This window comes from Pleurodeles waltl, chromosome 5 (assembly GCF_031143425.1).
Source record: "Pleurodeles waltl isolate 20211129_DDA chromosome 5, aPleWal1.hap1.20221129, whole genome shotgun sequence".
Classification (NCBI taxonomy): domain Eukaryota; kingdom Metazoa; phylum Chordata; class Amphibia; order Caudata; family Salamandridae; genus Pleurodeles; species Pleurodeles waltl.
The window spans coordinates 1647956200-1647981379 of NC_090444.1; the positions used below are offsets into that span (position 1 = coordinate 1647956200).

At 45.1% G+C, this 25180-nt stretch overlaps 1 protein-coding gene across 1 annotated transcript in view; it reads left to right on the plus strand.

Annotated features, from left to right (window-relative positions):
* The first annotated feature begins 621 nt into the window (after positions 1 to 621).
* GEN1 (GEN1 Holliday junction 5' flap endonuclease) overlaps positions 622 to 25180 on the plus strand; it is a 172255-nt gene continuing 147696 nt past the window's right edge. The window contains exon 1 of the mRNA XM_069235973.1: positions 622 to 741. The gene's annotated coding sequence lies outside the window, so the exon portion shown is untranslated. The remainder of the gene's footprint in view (positions 742 to 25180) is intronic.

Genomic DNA, 25180 nt, shown 5'->3' on the forward strand with positions numbered 1-25180 from the left:
AAAACACATTGAAACGCAGGTAGTGTAAGAACGGAAGATGTATTCACGGAAGGATCCACGACCGCTTCCTTACACAGCAGCCCACAAAAGTGTCTGCACCATGCATCCATTCTAGAACCTGCATTATATAAGTAAATTCTACAATGCATTGCATGTATTTTAATACCTACCATACTACTATTACCTAGCCCGAGAACCTCCGTAAACTACCGTTGGACCTGTCAGCATCCTCCATTCAAGCCACTTCATCATTTCTCGTAGTAACCCTCTTTCTCCCTGCACTTCCAGGTTTGTACCACTGCATACACCGCTTCGTCGGCTGTGGCCAGCAGCACTTCCACCCTACACCCGAAAAAGCAGAAAGTAACATCACAAAAAATTCGCACAGGTTCCATAATCCACAAGACTGCTGGAAGCCCTGGGCATAAACTGGTTATCACTTCCGGATCCTGCAACAAGCTCTTCCTGAAAGCTCGAGGACTGCATCTTGCAACGTGATTGGTCAGACTTGGGGCGTGTCTGTCTTGCATCCAGGCGCTACTAGTGACGCCCCCTGGGCACGGTTAGTTGAAACGAAAGTCGCCTTCTGATTGGCTTATCGTGCCTCCAATATTTGAAGTTGTTTAGAGGTCTAGCAAAGCAAAGGGGAGACAAGCGAAGCTCAGTTGGTGGCGAGCGAAAATCATTTCTATATGTCTCGATCAACGGCTTGGGCATAGTTTATTGAGCGGAAGGCAAGCAGTAAGTTGGAAGCGATCTTTGTATCTTTAAATAAATACGGATTTAAGTTTACTGTGGTGAATAATGACCTTAGAAGAAATTATTTATCGCGGGTAGTGCAGTCTCGGCTGCCTGCGACGTGTTGTACTCCGAGTAAGTGTATTGGTGCCTGGAGTGTGACATGTTGGATTGTGGGGTGGCAGTGTTGTGCTGCCCGTGTTCTGCTAGCGGTACCGAGAAGTGTAGATTCTGTTGGGCACAGCCTCGCTTTTGTCTCCTTGCGGGTCCTGCCCCCTCACTGCTGAAATAAACAATGTTTTGCACTTTACCTACAGAGTGCGATTGCGTTCTCCTTTCGTCACTACACTTCACCAAGGACATAATGTATCTGTTATAAAAAAAATAATCTTTCAATAATTATTTTGTGTCTTCTTCGAATTAATACCTCAGTTTCTAGACGACGTATTTTTTTACGATTTTTGTATTGCTTTGACTTTATTCGAAGCTGTTAGAACGCTTACATAAGAAGTGCTAAATTACATAATAACAATAAATTCCATCAGTATTATGTTTTAAGTGACCAGATGTAAACCAGTGCACAGCTGTGCTAAGTATCATACAATATAACAGACGGATAACCAGTAAAACAAGGAACAAAAAAACATGCTTAATGGGTTACCACCTGCCATATAAGTACATTTAGAACGATGGGTGTGAAAATTCAGGAAAAAACTTAGGACAAAGTGTCAATTTTATGGATACATCCGCGGACGTCATGCAATATTATTTTATTGAATAAGTAAAGGGCTGTCTAACACCGATACAGTTCAAAATAGATTTATGTTATTTGGCCTGTGTAATACATAACAGTATTGAACACACATTCATGTGTAACTGAACATATCTGAAGGTGAAAAAATAAAATAAGCAAACATGCACACTAATCAAGATTTGACCACCAATATAAGGGATAATTTTCATAGGGTTCTACCCTTTTAACTTGAATGTTGGTACCAGAAACAACACTTTTGTTGAACATGAACTCCTGGGCAGTAAATCATTCTATATACTCCAGGGTGGAAGTAAAATGGAAATAATAACAACAGACCAGTGGCTGACAGTGCTGGCTGAAACCGTGCTTAAGTATTATATCTATCGTATTCAGCATTCGTCATACTTATCCACATTGATCTAGGCAGCAACAGTATAATACAAAGCTTACAGTCTAGTTACACTGCATTGATGGCCATATTTTGGGTGTATTATAAGTGATAGATTTTAAACATGATCTCAGAAACATTCCTCTGCTCATGCCATAACAAAATTGACAGTATTAAACTGATAAGTTGTTACGGGTAACCTATATGTGGACTAGAAGCTTGGAGCTGGAGCAGCATTATAAACTGTTAACTCAAACGCAAGAGTTTTTTTTGTACAGTGCCCTTCTTGAACTTACAATATTGTATATGTATATAAATATCACTTACTACCCCTGTTGAGGTGTTGAAGTACTTTATGCAGGCAGCACACTGTTCAAGAACCCATCACTAGTGGTTAGTCTAGCATTATTGGTTATTGTTGGTTGCTGGGATTGTTTTGTGTGCCCAAGCAAACCATTCCATGTATTTACTCAGGTGTCTTTGTGGTGGATTAAATAAGTAGGGGAGGGAGATATGTGAACCCATGCACATGTTTGGCGGGATTAAGAGATGCGCTAGAGAAAAATTAAATATTTTTTGGTTGGAGGGGTATGACTTTCAGAGGAAAGAGATGTGTTCTTGTAAATGAGTTGTGGGCATTCATGTGTAACTGAACATACCTGAAGGTGAAAAAATAAAATAAGCAAACATGCACACTAATACAATAGCAGAGATTAGGGAAAGCAATATTGTGACAGTAGGATATGCTCTTAGAGAAGAGGCATGCAGAGAGTGAAAGGGAAGGAGAGGACCATTAAAAAAAGTGGAGAGGTGACATTCAAAGGTTTTAATTGAAGGGCAATTTTCCAAGCTGGATTTCAGGGATACAGTAGATATTTTTGAGATGCACGCCATTTGAGGATGCAGGATTGTAGCAAGATACAACATTATTTACATGTGCAGATTGTGCTATACTATATATTTTTACAAATACTAGAATCAGGTAAACAGTCTGTCCACTACAAGACTAATCCTTTCACCACTTCGGCCTGGTCAGCTGTTCTGCTCAAGGGTCGGAAGCAAAAAGTAATGGCTCAACATGCTTGTTACGAAATATCAAGAGCTTTAGGCTGCACTCAAAGGAAGCACTAAGCTTAAGATCATACTAGTGTGGGAAAATACATGGACAAGTAATGTACACATTGAATAGAGGATTCTGCAAATGTTGGACTGGGTGTCTTCTGATGCTCATTCTCAAGTTTTGTTCAATGTATTACTTACAGAGCCGAGTGGGATCCATTTGGCTGCCTCTAGCTTCAGGGATGTGGAATTCCTATCGACGCCCGGGACATCTTGTTTGGGGTCAAGGGCAACAAGTTTTTATGTGTACTTTGTCCTTGGGACAAGTAGGCCCAACCCTCTGCAGCACAAACCCTTTGGCTGCCTGTTTACAGAGAGTGGAACTCTCTGCAGTTGAGGTAATGTGTTACCAAAAGATAATGCTGTTCGAACTTGTATTTATGGTTCATTATTTGAAAACCTTCATTATTAGGGTGAGTGCTGTAAGTAAATGTTTTAAGGTCACACTTCACTACTGACGTTGGTTCCAGTACTAAAAAAAAATAAAACGTGTATACACATGTTTGAAAAGTTTAGGCTATGAGGCTAAGTATAATGCTCCCAGAATGCTCTCTGATTATATGCAAATGAAATGTCATTTAGTAAAATGTGTTGATGCATGCTAGTATTTCCCAAAAATATTTCTAATGGAAAATCAGTGTAACCATTTTCAACACGATTATGGGAAGCATGAAAATAAACAAACACTGACAAAGCCAACTGATCTCACATATTTTTATAAGTCTTTTAGTTTCATCAATGCGTGTCTTGTTTTGACATGGCTTTTGTAACACTTTATTGTTGTGGGAGCGACCAGGCCCTCAACATTGTAACAAACACTGGCAAAAAAAAAAAAAGTTTTTGAAATCTGAAAGCACAATTTGCCACCAGTGGCATAACAACGGCCCGCAGCCGCCCTCCAGGGGGCCCCTTCAGCACAGCACCTGCCCTGAGTGAGTCTGGAGAGGGGGCTCCTCCATGTTCTTTGCAAAGGGGCACCCTCCAGTTTCGTTACGTCGCTGATTGCCACTGTAGTTCCTGACACTGAACAAAACTACTTTGTGTGCCAATATGCTCCTTGTGGAAGAGCAGAATGCGATCACTCATAGTAAAGCCAGCCGAAAGAGAGAGAAATAGAAGTTTAATAAAAACAAAATGTCTTAGTTAACACCAGACCTAATTAGGGACCAAGACCCACATGTAGGTAGCTTTTTGCATGTCGCAAACAGCGACTCTCGCTGTTTGCGATGTGCAAAAAGCACATTGCGATGCACAAACCCAGTTTTGTGGTTCGGTAACCTGGTTACCGAATCGCAAAACGGGCTTGCGACTCGCAATTTGGAAGGGGTGTTCCCTTCCTAATTGCGACTCGCAGTGCAATGTAGGATTGTTTTGTGACCGCGAACGCGGGCGCAAACCAATCGCAGTTTGCACCCATTTCAAATGGGTGCTAACACTTTCGCAAAAGGGAAGGAGTCCCAATGGGACCCCTTCCCCATTGTGAATGTCACTGTAAACATTTTTTCGGAGTAGGCAAATGAAACGAAAACGTTTCATTTTTCGTTTTCGTAATGCATCTCGTTTTCCTTTAAGGAAAACGGGCTGCATTACAAAAAAAACAACAACAAAAAACTGCTTTATTGAAAAGCAGTCACAGACATGGTGGTCTGCTGTCTCCAGCAGGCCACTATCCCTTTGAGGGCCGCCATTCACAAGGGGGTCGAAAAATGCGACCCAACCTCATGATTATTCATTAGGGGGGCATTTGCGAAGCCCTTGCGAATCACAGATGGTGTCAGGGACACCATCCTACATTCGGATTTGCAAATCTCAAATTGCGAGTCGCTCTGACTCGCAATTTGTGGGTCGCAAATCTGAACCTACCTACATGTGGCCCCAAATTCTTAAAGTCACAAAAGTGCACCCATGGTATATGTCGTACCCCTATCAAATATTGGTGAACTGTATTTTAGCATGGGTAAATACGCATGTGTAGATTTGCTCATGTGAAAATCTATTGAGCATTTGCAAGTTCATCTTCCCTCCAGCCACTTTCTTCCCAACCCTGGAAGAAGTTCTAATTCTGCCATTGTCAGGAGTAAATGTCCAACCTTTCTTATTATGGGAAAATATTAGAGAGAAGCTGGTGAAAATCTTTAAAACATGCAGGTTAGTAGGTTTGCAGACTCAAAGGCATTCCAGCCCTGGAACTATTGCTTACTGCTTCCTCCAGCCCCAGTATGCAGATCTGCAGAAAGGTGGCAAAATAAGGAAATTGCTACAGTAGGGATTGAAACGCAAGTATTCAAGCCCTACTATGGTAGTAGCCCTGGCATAATCAGAGAGGCTATTATCAGAGCTCTTACATAATGAGATTGCTGCCATAATTTGTCGCCACACTACATGGCACCAAAGGGACAAGTAGATCTTTTTACAGGACAAGTAGATTTGAGAAGCAACCTGTCCCCTGGACAAGTAGATATTTTAATAAATTCCACACCCCTGAGCTTGTATTAACAGAAGATGGAGGACAAGGGCAGGTTCCCAGACACTGGTCGGGTATTACCTACATTCCAGTTGGAGGGTGAAGATGCAAACACTGCTGTGAGGAGTACAGTGACCGGACTTCTTTTACAAATTTAGTTACCTTGCTGGAGTAGATATTATTAGAAAATGTTCTCCTGAATTTACTTTAAAAATAAAATTTTTTTTTTTACTACAGAGTATTATTAAACAAAGATAAATGAGGCCAATTTTATATGCTCAATTAAGGTCAGCAATAAGAATTATAACCTTGTGTTTTGCTTTACTGCAGACTAAGAAGAGATACACAAATACGGAAAGGAATTTCTGGTATGCAGCACTCTCAGTCCAAAGAATACATTTATCAAGGCACTTTGCAAGGTTTGACTAAGAAGGTCAATTATGTACAACATGAGTGCACATTTGGAGAAAGTCACTACAGTGAAATAAAAGTGTTCTGCTTCTACTTCAAACTGAGAGGAAACACGACTAAAAGGAATTCCAACAATGCAGAGCTCTTAGTCTGAGTAATACATTTATTAAATCACTGTTTAAGGTTCAAATCGAGGAATCATGTAGGTCAAATGCAGCAACACAAATACACTTCCAAAAATGATCACAGCAGTAGAATAATAATGATCATAGAAACAAACAATGAAAATGCACTACTTTAATCATGGATTGTATATTTGCATATACAGTGATTATATATTCTTTCATAATGCAAAGCTAAAAAATAATAATTAAAAAGAATTCATCACCATGGGGATCGCTTGCTTCATCTCTTTGCCAGCAGCAGGCTGTGAACCCAGTCGACCATAAAAAGAGAACTACCCTCAGGGGAGTGTCGGGCACAGGCGTCCCCGTCCTGAGCAGAGTTCAATATCCACAGTCTAGTTTCCTCCACTTATATACTTTAAACACGCTGGAGAGGAGAATTCTAGAAATCCTCGCTCCCATTCAGTGAGTTGTTGTTCAAAGCTGGCCATATCAGTCCATGTTGGAAGAGCACGTTAGAGATTTGGCCATATCCAAAGGTGCGCTCCCAAGACCAAGCTGTTCCCTACCGTACCATAAACATTATCCTGGTACATCCCTATCTTACTCAGACTCCTCTGTTTTGTTCCAGCCCTTGGTGAGAAAGAGCACAAAGAGTGAAAACATGAGAGAAAACACATTGCATAACTTGTGCGCGGAAAAATACCTGCACCTCTAATGTGACGGTGGCTGAAGCGAAGCTAAGCACAAAATGTAGTCAGTGGTCAAGATAGAGCAGTGGTTAAAAACAGGTATAATTACACTCTACCCTTTGACCAATGACTCTTATAACATACAGGTCTAAAATCAGCGCTTTTTGGTCTAAACATTGCAAGCAAATTGGGTATGCATTGTACACAGCAACACAACGTTATAACTGTAGAAACTACCACTAGTATCCCACCCAAGACATTGCGTAATTGTCCGAAATCAGGCAACTACTGGAATAACCAATCCCACTACCCTTTATCTACATCTTGTTTTACCCCTTTTACCAATTCATGTAAAGCGTCAATATGGGACTGGGTGGATTTAGAGTGGTCGGACATATTGAAGCAACACATGCCTTCAAATACAGAGCACCCGTGATCATGCTTTAATAATTAATAGTCTATAGCAGCTCTATTTTGCAATGCAGCTTTTCTAGTACCATGTATATCTAGCAAAAATTCAGATAAAGCAATAGAAGTGTGATTAATATTTTTAACCATTAAGCATGCCAACTTATTGATCATTAGAATATTATAAACTGCTAAGCTGGGTACGCCTTCAATAGAAAAACTCAAGTTTAGATATTCTGATTGGGATAATAATTGAATGTCCGAATTGCAGTCCTCACTTCATTGAACTGCGTCCCTAGGATAACAAGTATGTACAGATTTAAATGGAAACATCATGAGTCCTAGTCGTGTAAAAGTACACAGTCGACTGGTAATATTGGCAGAAATGTAGGTGAAGGTGATATTTCCACACAAGAAGAGCCAACCTACTGGTAGTTTAACATGTTTGATGTGACTGGCAGCAGTCACCAGGTGATGACAAGCCATATGGTTGGTTACGTTTTTTCAATGTTGATCCGTTCGGTAAGAACACAGAGTTTGATGTTCCCACTGAATCTTTTGAGAAGACCCCATTGTACCTTCTAGATGTAGTTGAACGCGTTTTCCAACGTTACGAGGATTGCAAGACATCTGGTAACAGACATCGCCTGTGGTGATATTCTATACAATTATCTGAGTGAGATTATCCCACTTCTCATTTGTTGCTTCTTGACAGCCCCTACAATACTTGTACGGGCTGAAATGAGATTTCATGTCCTGTTCTTCAACATCCCCATCCTGGTTGGTGGCATTAAAAATACGCAACAGGGCACTTGCAGGTGTAGGTGTTGCAATCAAACAGGTTGATTGATTATCCACTGTACTCTGCATAGTTTCCATGCAGAAATCTGTACTGTTGAGCACGGCCCGTGCTAGGTGAGTCCATATATTTTCCGTCAAGTGTAGCAGTGGTGTCGCTCAACGTGCACAACCAGTCAGGTTGGAGTTGGGGATTTTGGGTCCCTCCTGAGCCCACACACACACACACACCTGAAAGGAGACCACACAGCACATTCTGAACAGAGGCACATTGTAATATGACCTGTAAAAGAGATAAGTATGATCATTTTCGCAAATAACATTTGTCAGGTGGGATGTGCTCCCATTTTTCTTTTCCTGGTTTCCTAATCAAGAGAACATTATCTGGGTCCTTAGTTACGATTTCTGCTGGTTCAGGAGGATGATTCGGGGATTCTACCCACACCTTAGCACCAGGATTTTTGTCATTTGAACCAAATTCATGGGGATAATCACCATTTGGGCGATCCCATCTCCAGATTGTCTAATCAAGTCAGTGTCTCCACTATCCAAAATAATAGTTTTGATTTCTCCTTGGTAATCTGCATCAGTCACTCCAAAATGCTCTGGGGGAATCTCTATTCCAACACCTATTTCACAGAGTGCCATATCTCTCTGTTTCAATGTGTACGCTTTTAAAGCGTGTGAGTCACGACTTGCAGATTCTGGTGTGGCTCGGTAAGGAGCTAAGGCTCCAGGTTTTATTTTCCAGTACATGATGGTGTTAGTAGCCACATGGGATTGTATCTGCAATGCAGGGGTTAACATTCTCATCAGGGGAGTCTCAGCATTTGTTAGTGGTCTGTTATTCAAAATCTGGAGTGCTTCATTTAAATGCTCTCTCCAGTTTTTCAAGGTTCCATCTGTTAATTTTTCGTAATTGGGCTTTCAGCAAGCCGTTCATTCTAGCAATCAGTCCTGAGGCTTGTGGATAATATGAAATGTGATAAATCCACTCATTGTTGTGTTGTACACAGTAATCTTGTACCAATTTTCCTTTGAAGTGTGACCCATTGTCACTCTGGCCTTTGAGTGTACACCATAATATAACATTAACAGGTGAGTTTTGATGGTATTGTACGGAGTAGCACGTTTACAGGGGTCAGCAATCAGGTAACCAGAATAGGTGTCCACTACTGTGCAAGCATATAGTCACCTACGACTAATTGGTAGTGGCCGAATGCAATCAGTTTACCATATCTGTCCTGGCAACTTTCCTCTCCCCAATTGACCTTTGACAGTTTGCGGGACAGATCTCTGTTGTGTGCGCTGACAAATAGGACATTGTAAAATCACAGTTTTAATAAAATCTAGGGGAATGTGCATCCCTCTAATCTCCGCCCACCTGTAAGTGGCTTTCTCTCTCAGGTGTCCACATTTTTGGTGCGCCCATTGAGCCGTTCCCACTAAGCAGAATCCTGTGTTGCCACTTCTGCCTATGAGACTCTGGCTTTGTCATCTGCAAGGGAATTGAACCAGCTTTATAGTGAATCATTGGGACAGTGAGCATCTACACGATACACAGTAACAGTACTTTGCCCCAGCATTTCCCAAATTTCTTGCCACAACTCTTTGCCCACACTTCTTTCAAATGAATGTGCCAGTTATGTGCATGCCATGTGGGAAGCCAGGTGGCTAACCCATTCGCAGTAGATCAAGAATTAGTGTAAATATGACAAGTTCCAGGGAGTTATTTCTTTTAGAGCCTAATACACAGCATACAATGCTGCACATTGACTACTTTTCTTTTCTCCGGTAGTAGTTATAACTTTTTGGTGACAGGAGTATATGACACTGCTTTCCAGTGTCTTCTAGCTCCCACAAAATATTGGCAGAACCATTGGTGAACCATACATGCTTCTTAACCTTGGGGGACAAGGATTCAAATGGCTCACCCCATCTCACTGGTGACACTTTTATTTGTGGTACTTCCTGCACCCTCTCCTCATCCTGCACATAGGCTTGTGACACCTGTTTGTGTAACGTGGAGGTGCCTGCTGGTCCCGCTAGAGTGCTCTCCTGAATGTAGTATTTCCAGCATATGACACTAGCTTCTTGTGCATGTCCTGTGCGGTGTGTTTCAGGTGAACTCTTCACCCACTGCATTATTGGAATCTCAGGTCTTCGAATTACATTATGACCTAAGGTCATTTGCTCAGTATCCACTAAAGCCCAATAACACGCTAGCTGCTGTTTCTCAAAGGGAGTTTATCGCTCCCCAGCCTCCGGTAACTTTATAGTCCAGAACCCCCGGGGCATCCTTGTTCTTCCCTGCTTTTGCCGCATGCTCCAATTTGCATATTGCCCCCGAACGGTTACATGCAACTCAATGTCTCCATCCTGTACTGGCCACAAGTCTAAGGCCTGTTGTATCGCCTCCTTTGCCTAATCAAACGCCCACTGCTGCTGTTCATCCCAATTAAACTCATGTTTCTTTCTTGCCCCTTTGTACAAAGGGACCAAGATCTGACTCCGATATGGGATATGTTGTTTCCAAAAACCAAACAATCCAATGAATCGCTGTGTCTCCTGCTTAGTGCAGGGAATGGCAAACTTTAGAATCTTTTGTGCCTCTTGCGGCAACACCTCTCTATGTCCCTGATTCCACTGAATCCCTAGAAACTTCACATTTTGAGAGGGTCCTTGTGTGTTGTCTGGATTAATCATCCACCCTTTTCTCTGCAAGAGTTCCACAACCCGTTCCAACTGAGTCTGCACTTGTTCTTGTGTCTCTCCCTGAATCATCACATCATCAGTGTAATGGGTCAGTTGCACTCCTGGAATGATGGATACTTTATCCAGGTGCTCTGCCACCAGCCGGTTTCAGATGCTGGGGCTATGTATATACCACACAGGTAAAAACAACACCTTGAATTGACTGCCAGAATTTGAGAAAGAAAATTGATCTCGGCACTTAGGGGCCAATGGTATAGAAAAGAAAGCATTGGCAATATCAATGGTTGCATACCGGGTCCCTGCATACTTCTGTATTCTTTCAGTCAAAGTGATGGTGTCTGGGACCACGACTGGCAAAGGGGGTGTAAGTTTATTCAGCTTGCAGTAATCAACTGTCATTCTATAGAGCCCGTCAGGTCGACGAACGGACCAGAGGGGATTGTTCCATTCATTGACATTTAGAGCTATTACACCAGCCAGCCTCAATCATTTCTTTTATAGTTTCCCTTATTTCCTCATGCCCTCCTGGAATGCGGCACTGCTTCCGGCGGATTACCTTGGTTGCTAGGGGCACCTTCTCTGGGGGCATCTTTAAATGACTCACCCTCATAGCTGCCACTGAAATGCATCTCTTTAATCCAAACATGATAACAACCATCATCCAAATACAAAGTCATTCCTTTTAAAATGTCAATTCCCAATATGTACACCAGAAGGGGCACAATCAAAACCGTATATTCTCTTTTTGGTGTTCTTCCTATTTTCATTTGAACGGTAGTGTGCACAGCAAGGGTCTACTTTCCCCTCAGCCCTGTGATGGTGTAATGCCGGCCTGAATTATTTTTAGGATTTCCATAAATTAAAGAGGCCTCCGCTCCAGTATCAACTAATGCTCGAACCTTTTGCACATTTTTGTGTTTCCAGTGTACTTCTAAATCAACATGGGGTCTGTTATCTTTACAAGCCTGCCTTTATACCAGAGCTTGGCCAGTTTCCTAATCTGATTTAAACCCATCAGTTTTTATCCAAGTCAGATCTGGATATATGCTTTCATATCTGAGAGTAGCCTCCCCTCTATCCCTGTTCTCAAAAGTTAGTCAATCGCTGTCCAACTCATCCTCCTTTTTCCCTCAAGAATAAACTTTTTTCTCCCTCTCCTTTCCACCCTCCTGCACTTGTGGCTGGTTCTGAGCTGCATGCTTATTATCTTTTTTTTTTTTACCTTTCTGCTACCTTCCTTCCAGTCCAAGCCTCTTTTACAGTGCATCTCCCACAAGCTTTTAGTATCTATCCCATCAATCTGCTCCTTGCTGACACCCTCCTTCTGTAATGCCATGAACATATCCCTCCTAGATACTCTGTTATCCTTGTGACCCTCAGACCTTGAAGCTCTCTTGGCTTTTTCCCAGGCACCTAATTCACCTAACTCGCGTATCGCCTCTAGCACATCTTTCAAAGACTGACCTGTCTGAATAATTAGGAGAGTCATGTCTACTTGATTATTGGCTGGAGGAGCAAGCCAAATGATTTTGTTTCATACTGTCATAGTGAGCGGTCCGTCTAACAGACAGTGAGCACTGCTCACAAAATTTCATTGCAGCCTCTTTAATTCCCTGCATGGCATCTCTTAAGGTATACCATGGTTTGCCATTTGTTGGCCAGTCTGACTTATAGCATACTTAAGGTTACATCCTTCGACCGCCAACTGCCAGTTGCAGTAGCGGAATCTGGTGTTGCCCCTGATAACTCTTAAATTGTTCCTGTATTGTGGGGTCAGTGCTAAGAGTGCAAAACTTAGAAGCATCTCCTATGTCTAACATTACCCCAGAAGCTCCAGTGTCGAACAAACGCTCCATCCAAGTGAGTAATGTTTCCCCAGCCCGCTGCCTGAATCATAATATCATTAATTTCTTGCTGGGTGTAACCTTCCAAAGCATGCAATTGAATCCCTGCTGGATTCTGTGGGTTGCTCTGTAGTTTCCGTCTAAATGTTGGGTGTGCACAAACAGCGTTCTTGTTCTGCTCATTTGGCTCACACTGGCCCCACCTATTTGTAACCTCTTCATCACTGGAATTTGTAAAAGAAGTAGTTTTCCCATATGTTTGCATCACATAAATCTGGATTCCAGTCTAAACTGGCATTAGCGAAATGAGATTTTATCTGATTTATTTTTCCTCTGCTTTTACAGAATTTGTTCTGGGCGACTTTAACAGCTGCCCTCTCAGCCACGGTTTAGTAGGTGTTGGCCATATCTTGTAATAACTTGTTCTGACAAGACAGCTTAGTTACGTTATTTTTGGTGTCAACAAGCTGTTTTTGTAATTGCTGATTTTCGTGTTCTAACTGTTTGCATTTCTCATGCATTTTCCTGTAGGCAGAGAGGAGTATCCAACCCCTCATGCCAAGAACAGAAAGATGATCTTTCCGTTCAAAAGGCACCCTCTTTAAGCATATAAGAACATTTTGTCGCTCTGCATCACCCAGGCACTCTTCCCAAAATTCAATGTTCATCGCACTCTCTTTGGGCTGTGGGTGAGAGGATGGCAATGAACCCTCAGGCGGAATGCCAGCTCTTGAGGAAGTTTAAGAGGCATCTTTAAGAGAATACCCCCCATAGGTACAGTGAACCATCCAGAAGGTGAGAGGTGCCCCCAAGGGAATACCCTGGGAGATAGCGAACCACCTTGTAGGTAATAGTAACATAATTTATTTATATGATAAATGTTCCCAAAATCCCACACTCAACTAAAGAAACAGGGAAACTCTTACAAATAAAGTCATCCATTGGATTAGGCAGGTGAGGCAATGTGTAAGGAAATGCCTCCTTGGCATGGTTGCCCCCTGACTTTTTGCCTTTGCTGATGCTATGTTTACAATTGAAAATGTGCTGAGGCCTGCTAACCAGGCCCCAGCACCAGTGTTCTTTCCCTAACCTGTACTTTTGTATCCACAATTGGCAGACCCTGGCATCCAGATAAGTCCCTTGTAACTGGTACTTCTAGTACCAAGGGCCCTGATGCCAAGGAAGGTCTCTAAGGGCTGCAGCATGTCTTATGCCACCATGGAGACCTCTCACTCAGCACAGACACACTGCTTGCCAGCTTGTGTGTGCTAGTGAGAACAAAACGAGTAAGTCGACATGGCACTCCCCTCAGGGTGCCATGCCAGCCTCTCACTGCCTATGCAAGTATAGGTCAGTCACCCCTCTAGCAGGCCTTACAGCCCTAAGGCAGGGTGCACTATACCATAGGTGAGGGTACCAGTGCATGAGCATGGTACCCCTACAGTGTCTAAACAAAACCTTAGACATTGTAAGTGCAGGGTAGCCATAAGAGTATATGGTCTGGGAGTTTGTCAAACACGAACTCCACAGCACCATACATAGCTACACTGAAAACTGGGAAGTTTGGTATCAAACTTCTCAGCACAATAAATGCACACTGATGCCAGTGTACATTTTATTGTAAAATACACCACAGAGGGCACCTTAGAGGTGCCCCCTGAAACTTAACCGACTGTCTGTGTAAGCTGACTAGTTCCAGCAGCCTGCCACACTAGAGACATGTTGCTGGCCCCATGGGGAGAGTGCCTTTGTCACTCTGAGGCCAGTAACAAAGCCTGCACTGGGTGGAGATGCTAACACCTCCCCCAGGCAGGAGCTGTAACACCTGGCGGTGAGCCTCAAAGGCTCACCCCTTTGTCACAGCCCAGCAGGGCACTCCAGCTTAGTGGAGTTGCCCGCCCCCTCCGGCCACGGCCCCCACTTTTGGCGGCAAGGCTGGAGGGAACAAAGAAAGCAACAAGGAGGAGTCACGGGCCAGTCAGGACAGCCCCTAAGGTGTCCTGAGCTGAGGTGATGCAGATGGAGGATTCCCCCAATAGGGTTAGGATTGTGACCCCCTCCCCTTGGGAGGAGGCACAAAGAGGGTGTACCCACCCTCAGGGCTAGTAGCCATTGGCTACTAACCCCCCAGACCTAAACACGCCCTTAAATTTAGTATTTAAGGGCTACCCTGAACCCTAGAAAATTAGATTCCTGCAACAACAAGAAGAAGGACTGCCCAGCTGAAAACCCCTGCAGAGGAAGACCAGAAGACAACAACTGCCTTGGCTCCAGAAACTCACCGGCCTGTCTCCTGCCTTCCAAAGAACTCTGCTCCAGCGACGCCTTCCAAAGGGACCAGCGACCTCTGAATCCTCTGAGGACTGCCCTGCTTCGACGACGACAAGAAACTCCCGAGGACAGCGGACCTGCTCCAAAAAGACTGCAACTTTGTTTCAAGAAGCAGCTTTAAAGAACCCTGCAACTCCCCGCAAGAAGCGTGAGACTTGCAACACTGCACCCGGCGACCCCGACTCGGCTGGTGGAGAACCAACACCTCAGGGAGGACCCCCGGACTACTCTACGACTGTGAGTACCAAAACCTGTCCCCCCTGAGCCCCCACAGCGCCGCCTGCAGAGGGAATCCCGAGGCTTCCCCTGACCGCGACTCTCTGAAGCCTAAGTCCCGACGCCTGGAAAAGACCCTGCACCCGCAGCCCCCAGGACCTGAAGGACCGGACTTTCACTGCAGAAGTGACCCCCAGGAGTCCCTCTCCCTTGCCCAAGTGGAGGTTTCCCCGAGGAAGCCCCCCCTTGCCTGCCTGCAGCGCTGAAGAGATCCCTTGATCTCTCATAGACTAACATTGAAAACCCGACGCTTGTTTCTACACTGCACCCGGCCGCCCCCGCGCTGCTGAGGGTGAAATTTCTGTGTGGGCTTGTGTCCCCCCCGGTGCCCTACAAAACCCCCCTGGTCTGCCCTCCGAAGACGCGGGTACTTACCTGCAAGCAGACCGGAACCGGGGCACCCCCTTCTCTCCATTCTAGCCTATGCGTTTTGGGCACCACTTTGAACTCTGCACCTGACCGGCCCTGAGCTGCTGGTGTGGTGACTTTGGGGTTGCTCTGAACCCCCAACGGTGGGCTACCTTGGACCAAGAACTGAACCCCTGTAAGTGTCTTACTTACCTGGTAAAACTAACAAAAACTTACCTCCCCCAGGAACTGTGAAAAAAGTGTCCACTTTTGAAATAGCTATTTGTGAATAACTTGAAAAGTATACATGCAATTGAAATGATTCAAAGTTCCTAATGTACTTACCTGCAATACCTTTCAAACAAGATATTACATGTTAAATTTGAACCTGTGGTTCTTAAAATAAACTAAGAAAATATATTTTTCTATAACAAAACCTATTGGCTGGATTTGTCTCTGAGTGTGTGTACCTCATTTATTGTCTATGTGTATGTACAACTAATGCTTAACACTACTCCTTGGATAAGCCTACTGCTCGACCACACTACCACAAAATAGAGCATTAGTATTATCTCTTTTTACCACTATTTTACCTCTAAGGGGAACCCTTGGACTCTGTGCATGCTATTCCTTACTTTGAAATAGCACATACAGAGCCAACTTCCTACATTGGTGGATCAGCGGTGGGGTACAAGACTTTGCATTTGCTGGACTACTCAGCCAATACCTGATCACACGACAAATTCCAAAATTGTCATTAGAAATTGATTTTTGCAATTTGAAAAGTTTTCTAAATTGTTAAAAGACCTGCTAGGGCCTTGTGTTAGATCATGTTTAGCATTTCTTTTAGAGTTTAAAAGTTTGTAAAAGTTTGAATTAGATTCTAGAACCAGTTTTAGATTCTTAAAAAGTATTCCAACTTTTAGAAGCAAAATGTCTAGCACAGATGTGGCTGTGGTGGAACTCGACACCACACCTTACCTCCATCTACAGATGAGAGAGCTAAGGTCACTCTGTAAACTAAAGAAAATAGCAATGGGCCCCAAACCTACCAAAGTACAGCTCCAGGAGCTTTTGGCAGAGTTTGAAAAGGCCAACCCCTCTGAGGGTGGCAACTCAGAGGATGAAGATAGTGACTTGGAGGGAAATTCCCCCCCTCCAGTCCTACTTAGGGAGAGCAGGGCTACTCAAGCCCTGACTCCACAAATAATAGTCAGAGATGCTGGTTCCCTCACAGGAGGGACCAACAACTCTGAAATCACTGAGGATAACCCCAGTGAAGAGGACATCCATTTAGCCAGGATGGCCAAAAGATTGGCTTTGGAAAGACAGATCCTAGCCATAGAGAAGGAAAGACAAGAGATGGGCCTAGGACCCATCAATGGTGGCAGCAACATAAATAGGGTCAGAGATTCTCCTGACATGTTGAAAATCCCTAAAGGGATTGTAACTAAATATGAAGATGGTGATGACATCACCAAATGGTTCACAGCTTTTGAGAGGGCTTGTGTAACCAGAAAAGTGAACAGATCTCACTGGGGTGCTCTCCTTTGGGAAATGTTCACAGGAAAGTGTAGGGATAGACTCCTCACACTCTCTGGAAAAGATGCAGAATCGTATGACCTCATGAAGGGTACCCTGATTGAGGGCTTTGGATTCTCCACTGAGGAGTATAGGATTAGATTCAGGGGGGCTCAAAAATCCTCGAGCCAGACCTGGGTTGACTTTGTAGACTACTCAGTAAAAACACTAGATGGTTGGATTCAAGGCAGTGGTGTAAGTAATTATGATGGGCTGTACAATTTATTTGTGAAAGAACACCTGTTAAGTAATTGTTTCAATGATAAACTGCATCAGCATCTGGTAGACCTAGGACCATTTTCTCCCCAAGAATTGGGAAAGAAGGCGGACCATTGGGTCAAGACTAGGGTGTCCAAAACTTCCACAGGGGGTGACCAAAAGAAAGGGGTCACAAAACCTCCCCAGGGGAAAGGTGGTGAGACAGCCAAAAATAAAAATAGTAAAGAGTCTTCTACAGGCCCCCAAAAACCTGCACAGGAGGGTGGGCCCAGAGCCTCTTCACAAAACAATCCTGGGTACAAGGGTAAAAACTTTGATCCCAAAAAGGCCTGGTGTCGAAACTGTAGTCAGTCTGGACACCAAACTGGAGACAAGGCCTGTCCCAAGAAAAGTTCCACTCCAAACTCCAATCCAGGTAACACTGGAATGGCTAGTCTCCAAGTGGGATCAACAGTGTGCCCAGAGCAAATCAGGGTCCACACTGAAGCTACTCTAGTCTCTGAGGGTGGGGTGGATTTAGCCACACTAGCTGCCTGGCCGCCTAACATGCAAAAATACAGGCAGCAGCTCTTTATTAATGGGACAAGTGTAGAGGGCCTGAGGGATACAGGTGCCAGTGTCACCATGGTGACAGAGAAACTGGTTTCCCCTGGCCAATACCTGACTGGAAAAACCTATACAGTCACCAACGCTGACAATCAGACTAAAGCACATCCCATGGCAATGGTAACTTTAGAATGGGGAGGGGTCAATGGCCTGAAACAGGTGGTGGTCTCCTCAAACATCCCAGTAGACTGTCTGCTTGGAAATGACCTGTAGAACTAAAAACCCATGCAGCCATGCTGGGTATCCCTGAACTGGTGTGTGTAAAAACAAGAGCACAATGCAAGGCACAGGGTGAAAAAGTAGAGCTGGAGTCTGGAAAAATGGCCCAGCCTACCAAGAGAAAGGAAAGTCAGTTGGGAAACCAACTGCAACACAGTCAGAAAAAGAGAACCTCTCTTCTCAGGAAGAAGTTCTGCCCTCTGAGGGAACTGAGCCTTTGGAGCTTGAACCTTATCAGGTTGAGCTCTTAGGCCCAGGGGGACCCTCAAGGGAAGAGCTGTGTAAGGGACAAGAAACCTGTCCCTCTCTTGAAGGCCTTAGGCAGCAAGCTGCTGAAGAGTCCAAGGGCAAGAAAAATGGAACACATAGGGTCTATTGGGAAGATGGACTCCTGTACACTGAGGCCAGAGACCCCAAACCTGGTGCCACTAGGAGAGTGGTAGTGCCTCAGTCGTTCAGAGAGTTTATTCTGACCTTAGCCCATGATATTCCCCTTGCTGGGCATTTGGGACAAACCAAGACGTGGGAGAGGTTAGTCAACCACTTCTACTGGCCCAATATGTCCCAGAAGGTTAAGGAGTTTTGCCTCTCCTGCCCCACCTGTCAATCCAGTGGTAAGACAGGTGGGCACCCAAAGGCCCCCCTCATTCCACTTCCAGTGGTGGGGGTCCCCTTTGAAAGAGTGGGTGTGGACATAGTTGGTCCACTGGAACCTCCCACAGCCTCAGGAAATATGTACATCCTAGTAGTAGTGGATCATGCTACTAGGTATCCTGAAGCTATTCCCCTTAGGTCGACTACTGCCCCTGCAGTAGCCAAGGCCCTCATTGGTATCTTTACCAGAGTGGGTTTCCCTAAGGAGGTGGTGTCTGACAGAGGTACCAACTTCATGTCAGCATACCTAAAACACATGTGGAATGAGTGTGGAGTGACTTACAAATTCACTACACCATACCATCCACAAACTAATGGCTTAGTTGAGAGATTCAACAAGACATTGAAAGGCATGATCATGGGGCTCCCAGAAAAACTCAAAAGGAGATGGGATGTCCTCTTGCTATGTCTGCTTTTTGCTTACAGAGAGGTGCCACAGAAGGGAGTAGGATTCTCACCCTTTGAACTTCTGTTTGGTCACCCTGTAAGGGGACCACTTGCTCTTGTTAAAGAAGGCTGGGAGAGACCTCTTCATGAGCCTAAACAAGACATAGTGGACTATGTACTTGGCCTTCGCTCTAGAATGGCAGAGTACATGGAAAAGGCAACCAAAAACCTTGAGGCCAGCCAACAGCTCCAGAAGTTTTGGTATGACCAAAGGCTGCAATGGTTGAGTTCCAACCAGGGCAGAAAGTCTGGGTTCTGGAGCCTGTGGCTCCCAGGGCACTCCAGGACAAATGGAGTGGCCCTTACCCAGTGCTAGAAAGGAAGAGTCAGGTCACCTACCTGGTGGACCTGGGCACAAGCAGGAGCCCCAAGAGGGTGATCCATGTGAACCGCCTTAAACTCTTCCATGACAGGGCTGATGTGAATCTGTTGATGTTAACAGATGAGGATCAGGAGGCAGAGAGTGAACCTCTCCCTGATCTTCTGTCATCAGACCCAAAAGATGGCTCAGTAGATGGAGTGATCTACTCAGACACCCTCTCTGGCCAACAGCAAGCTGATTGTAGGAGAGTCCTACAACAGTTTCCTGAACTCTTCTCCTTAACCCCTGGTCAGACACACCTGTGTACCCATGATGTGGACACAGGAGACAGCATGCCTGTCAAAAACAAAATTTTTAGACAGTCTGACCATGTTAAGGAAAGCATCAAGGTGGAAGTCCACAAGATGCTGGAATTGGGAGTAATTGAGCGCTCTGACAGCCCCTGGGCTAGCCCAGTGGTCTTAGTCCCCAAACCTCACACCAAAGATGGAAAGAAAGAGATGAGGTTTTGTGTGGACTACAGAGGGCTCAACTCTGTCACCAAGACAGATGCTCATCCAATTCCTAGAGCTGATGAGCTCATAGATAAATTAGGTGCTGCCAAATTCTTAAGTACCTTTGACTTGACAGCAGGGTACTGGCAAATAAAAATGGCACCTGGAGCAAAAGAGAAAACAGCATTCTCCACACCTGATGGGCATTATCAGTTTACTGTTATGCCCTTTGGTTTAAAGAATGCCCCTGCCACCTTCCAAAGGTTGGTGAATCAAGTCCTTGCTGGCTTGGAGTCCTTTAGCACAGCTTATCTTGATGATATTGCTGTCTTTAGCTCCACCTGGCAGGATCACCTGGTCCACCTGAAGAAGGTTTTGAAGGCTCTGCAATCTGCAGGCCTCTCTATCAAGGCATCCAAATGCCAGATAGGGCAGGGAACTGTGGTTTACTTGTGACACCTTGTAGGTGGAGGCCAAGTTCAGCCACTCCAACCCAAGATCCAGACTATTCTGGACTGGGTAGCTCCAAAAACCCAGACTCAAGTCAGGGCATTCCTTGGCTTGACTGGGTATTACAGGAGGTTTGTGAAGGGATATGGATCCATTGTGACAGCCCTCACTGAACTCACCTCCAAGAAAATGCCCAAGAAAGTGAACTGGACTGTAGAATGCCAACAGGCCTTTGACACCCTGAAACAAGCAATGTGCTCAGCACCAGTTCTAAAAGCTCCAGATTATTCTAAGCAGTTCATTGTGCAGACAGATGCCTCTGAACATGGGATAGGGGCAGTTTTGTCCCAAACAAATGATGATGGCCTTGACCAGCCTGTTGCTTTCATTAGCAGGAGGTTACTCCCCAGGGAGCAGCGTTGGAGTGCCATTGAGAGGGAGGCCTTTGCTGTGGTTTGGTCCCTGAAGAAGCTGAGACCATACCTCTTTGGGACTCACTTCCTAGTTCAAACTGACCACAGACCTCTCAAATGGCTGATGCAAATGAAAGGTGAAAATCCTAAACTGTTGAGGTGGTCCATCTCCCTACAGGGAATGGACTTTATAGTGGAACACAGACCTGGGACTGCCCATGCCAATGCAGATGGCCTTTCCAGGTTCTTCCACTTAGAAAATGAAGACTCTCTTGGGAAAGGTTAGTCTCATCCTCTTTCGTTTGGGGGGGGTTGTGTAAGGAAATGCCTCCTTGGCATGGTTGCCCCCTGACTTTTTGCCTTTGCTGATGCTATGTTTACAATTGAAAGTGTGCTGAGGCCTGCTAACCAGGCCCCAGCACCAGTGTTCTTTCCCTAACCTGTACTTTTGTATCCACAATTGGCAGACCCTGGCATCCAGATAAGTCCCTTGTAACTGGTACTTCTAGTACCAAGGGCCCTGATGCCAAGGAAGGTCTCTAAGGGCTGCAGCATGTCTTATGCCACCCTGGAGACCTCTCACTCAGCACAGACACACTGCTTGCCAGCTTGTGTGTGCTAGTGAGAACAAAACGAGTAAGTCGACATGGCACTCCCCTCAGGGTGCCATGCCAGCCTCTCACTGACTATGCAAGTATAGGTCAGTCACCCCTCTAGCAGGCCTTACAGCCCTAAGGCAGGGTGCACTATACCATAGGTGAGGGTACCAGTGCATGAGCATGGTACCCCTACAGTGTCTAAACAAAACCTTAGACATTGTAAGTGCAGGGTAGCCATAAGAGTATATGGTCTGGGAGTTTGTCAAACACGAACTCCACAGCACCATAATGGCTACACTGAAAACTGGGAAGTTTGGTATCAAACTTCTCAGCACAATAAATGCACACTGATGCCAGTGTACATTTTATTGTAAAATACACCACAGAGGGCACCTTAGAGGTGCCCCCTGAAACTTAACCGACTGTCTGTGTAGGCTGACTAGTTCCAGCAGCCTGCCACACTAGAGACATGTTGCTGGCCCCATGGGGAGAGTGCCTTTGTCACTCTGAGGCCAGTAACAAAGCCTGCACTGGGTGGAGATGCTAACACCTCCCCCAGGCAGGAGCTGTAACACCTGGCGGTGAGCCTCAAAGGCTCACCCCTTTGTCACAGCCCAGCAGGGCACTCCAGCTTAGTGGAGTTGCCCGCCCCCTCCGGCCACGGCCCCCACTTTTGGCGGCAAGGCTGGAGGGAACAAAGAAAGCAACAAGGAGGAGTCACGGGCCAGTCAGGACAGCCTCTAAGGTGTCCTGATCTGAGGTGATGCAGATGGAGGATTCCCCCAATAGGGTTAGGATTGTGACCCCCTCCCCTTGGGAGGAGGCACAAAGAGGGTGTACCCACCCTCAGGGCTAGTAGCCATTGGCTACTAACCCCCCAGACCTAAACACGCCCTTAAATTTAGTATTTAAGGGCTACCCTGAACCCTAGAAAATTAGATTCCTGCAACAACAAGAAGAAGGACTGCCCAGCTGAAAACCCCTGCAGAGGAAGACCAGAAGACAACAACTGCCTTGGCTCCAGAAACTCACCGGCCTGTCTCCTGCCTTCCAAAGAACTCTGCTCCAGCGACGCCTTCCAAAGGGACCAGCGACCTCTGAATCCTCTGAGGACTGCCCTGCTTCGACGACGACAAGAAACTCCCGAGGACAGTGGACCTGCTCCAAAAAGACTGCAACTTTGTTTCAAGAAGCAGCTTTAAAGAACCCTGCAACTCCCCGCAAGAAGCGTGAGACTTGCAACACTGCACCCGGCGACCCCGACTCGGCTGGTGGAGAACCAACACCTCAGGGAGGACCCCCGGACTACTCTACGACTGTGAGTACCAAAACCTGTCCCCCCTGAGCCCCCACAGCGCCGCCTGCAGAGGGAATCCCGAGGCTTCCCCTGACCGCGACTCTCTGAAGCCTAAGTCCCGACGCCTGGAAAAGACCCTGCACCCGCAGCCCCCAGGACCTGAAGGACCGGACTTTCACTGCAGAAGTGACCCCCAGGAGTCCCTCTCCCTTGCCCAAGTGGAGGTTTCCCCGAGGAAGCCCCCCCTTGCCTGCCTGCAGCGCTGAAGAGATCCCTTGATCTCTCATAGACTAACATTGAAAACCCGACGCTTGTTTCTACACTGCACCCGGCCGCCCCCGCGCTGCTGAGGGTGAAATTTCTGTGTGGGCTTGTGTCCCCCCCCGGTGCCCTACAAAACCCCCCTGGTCTGCCCTCCGAAGACGCGGGTACTTACCTGCAAGCAGACCGGAACCGGGGCACCCCCTTCTCTCCATTCTAGCCTATGCGTTTTGGGCACCACTTTGAACTCTGCACCTGACCGGCCCTGAGCTGCTGGTGTGGTGACTTTGGGGTTGCTCTGAACCCCCAACGGTGGGCTACCTTGGACCAAGAACTGAACCCTGTAAGTGTCTTACTTACCTGGTAAAACTAACAAAAACTTACCTCCCCCAGGAACTGTGAAAATTGCACTAAGTGTCCTCTTTTGAAATAGCTATTTGTGAATAACTTGAAAAGTATACATGCAATTGAAATGATTCAAAGTTCCTAATGTACTTACCTGCAATACCTTTCAAACAAGATATTACATGTTAAATTTGAACCTGTGGTTCTTAAAATAAACTAAGAAAATATTTTTTTCTATAACAAAACCTATTGGCTGGATTTGTCTCTGAGTGTGTGTACCTCATTTATTGTCTATGTGTATGTACAACAAATGCTTAACACTACTCCTTGGATAAGCCTACTGCTCGACCACACTACCACAAAATAGAGCATTAGTATTATCTCTTTTTACCACTATTTTACCTCCTAGGGGAACCCTTGGACTCTGTGCATGCTATTCCTTACTTTGAAATAGCACATACAGAGCCAACTTCCTACACAATGCTACTCAATAGTTAGATCTAATATATTGGCCACTGGACAGTGCCATTTTGATGAAGAATTTGATTATGTTACTCTAAAGTTAGACAATGGGAACTTAGGAGATGGATTGGTAAATCTGGATTTGTGAACCTCACCTCTTAATGGCTCCAAGATTCAATTTAAGTATTTCCTACCTAACTGTAGGTAGCTACCTGTCCTGGGGAGTAGTAGACCTGTAGGTAAGTTGCCTGACAATGCTCAACCTGGACTGGCTAGTGGGGAAGTTGAAGCTGATAATGAAATGTGGGATTTTCACCCTAAATTAAAGAGTTTAGTTTGCTAAGGGCAGACGGTTGCCCTGGCAATTCTGTGGCCCTTCTGAGCCTCATGAAATGGGGAGGCAATCCTTTGGACACATCCGGCCTAAGGCTGTTGGGAACCATGATAATTTAACATTATTGTCCTGGAGTATTGCTGGCATTAAGTCCAAACTCAATTGTGAGGAGTGGGGGAATTTATTCAATAAATTTGATATTTTCCTCCTTCAAGAATCATGGGACATTGATGTGGTCCATAGAGATGGCTTTGTACATTTTTAGTATAGAAGCCTCCTCCTTATATAGGGGTCACTTGGCAAAGGGTCTTATTATTTGGGTTCATACCAATCTTCACTGCACCCTTAAAAACGTGATACTAAGTCTAAGGACCTACTGGCTGTTACTTTAATTAGTACTAAAGGTAACCAGCATGTCCTTCTGGTCAAAATTTATAATAGATTTACCTTGCAGAATCAAGATTCTTTCACTATAATTGCTCTTGATGGGTTTTTGAAAACAACCAAGGGTAGCGATTCATTTAATACTCGCGGGGTACCTGAATACCACTTTTGAACCCTTAGCGATGACGGCAAACATTACAGAAGAAGAAGATGAGGAATGGGGAATCCCTGTCTTGAGCCAAGTGGTCCTCCTTAGAAACACAAAAGTAGCATTTCAATTAGTGCCATTTACACTTAAGCACAGTCTTCGAGCCTGTAATGGACGCCTGATTTCAGATAAGAAACTGCAACATACCTTTAAAAGGGTTCATTGTCAAACCACATTGATTATATCCTTTTAGATCTGGTCATGTGACATCATTTGATTGACACAAGGGTCTCTAAAAGACTGGATTGTGACCATAATGCTCTAATATTAGAACTGGATCATCTGTTCAGTTGCCCCATCTTGAGGCCAGTCCATCAAATCCAGTTATTCTTAGCAATAATAGAAGGAGGGTCGAGTGGCCTGTGAGAGAGGGGAATGAAAAAACTCTTTCCCAGACGTAGAACAGTGTAGTACACACACTAGATGAGATCCTCAAGCACGTTGATGAGGATCATTTAATATTAGATAATGTTA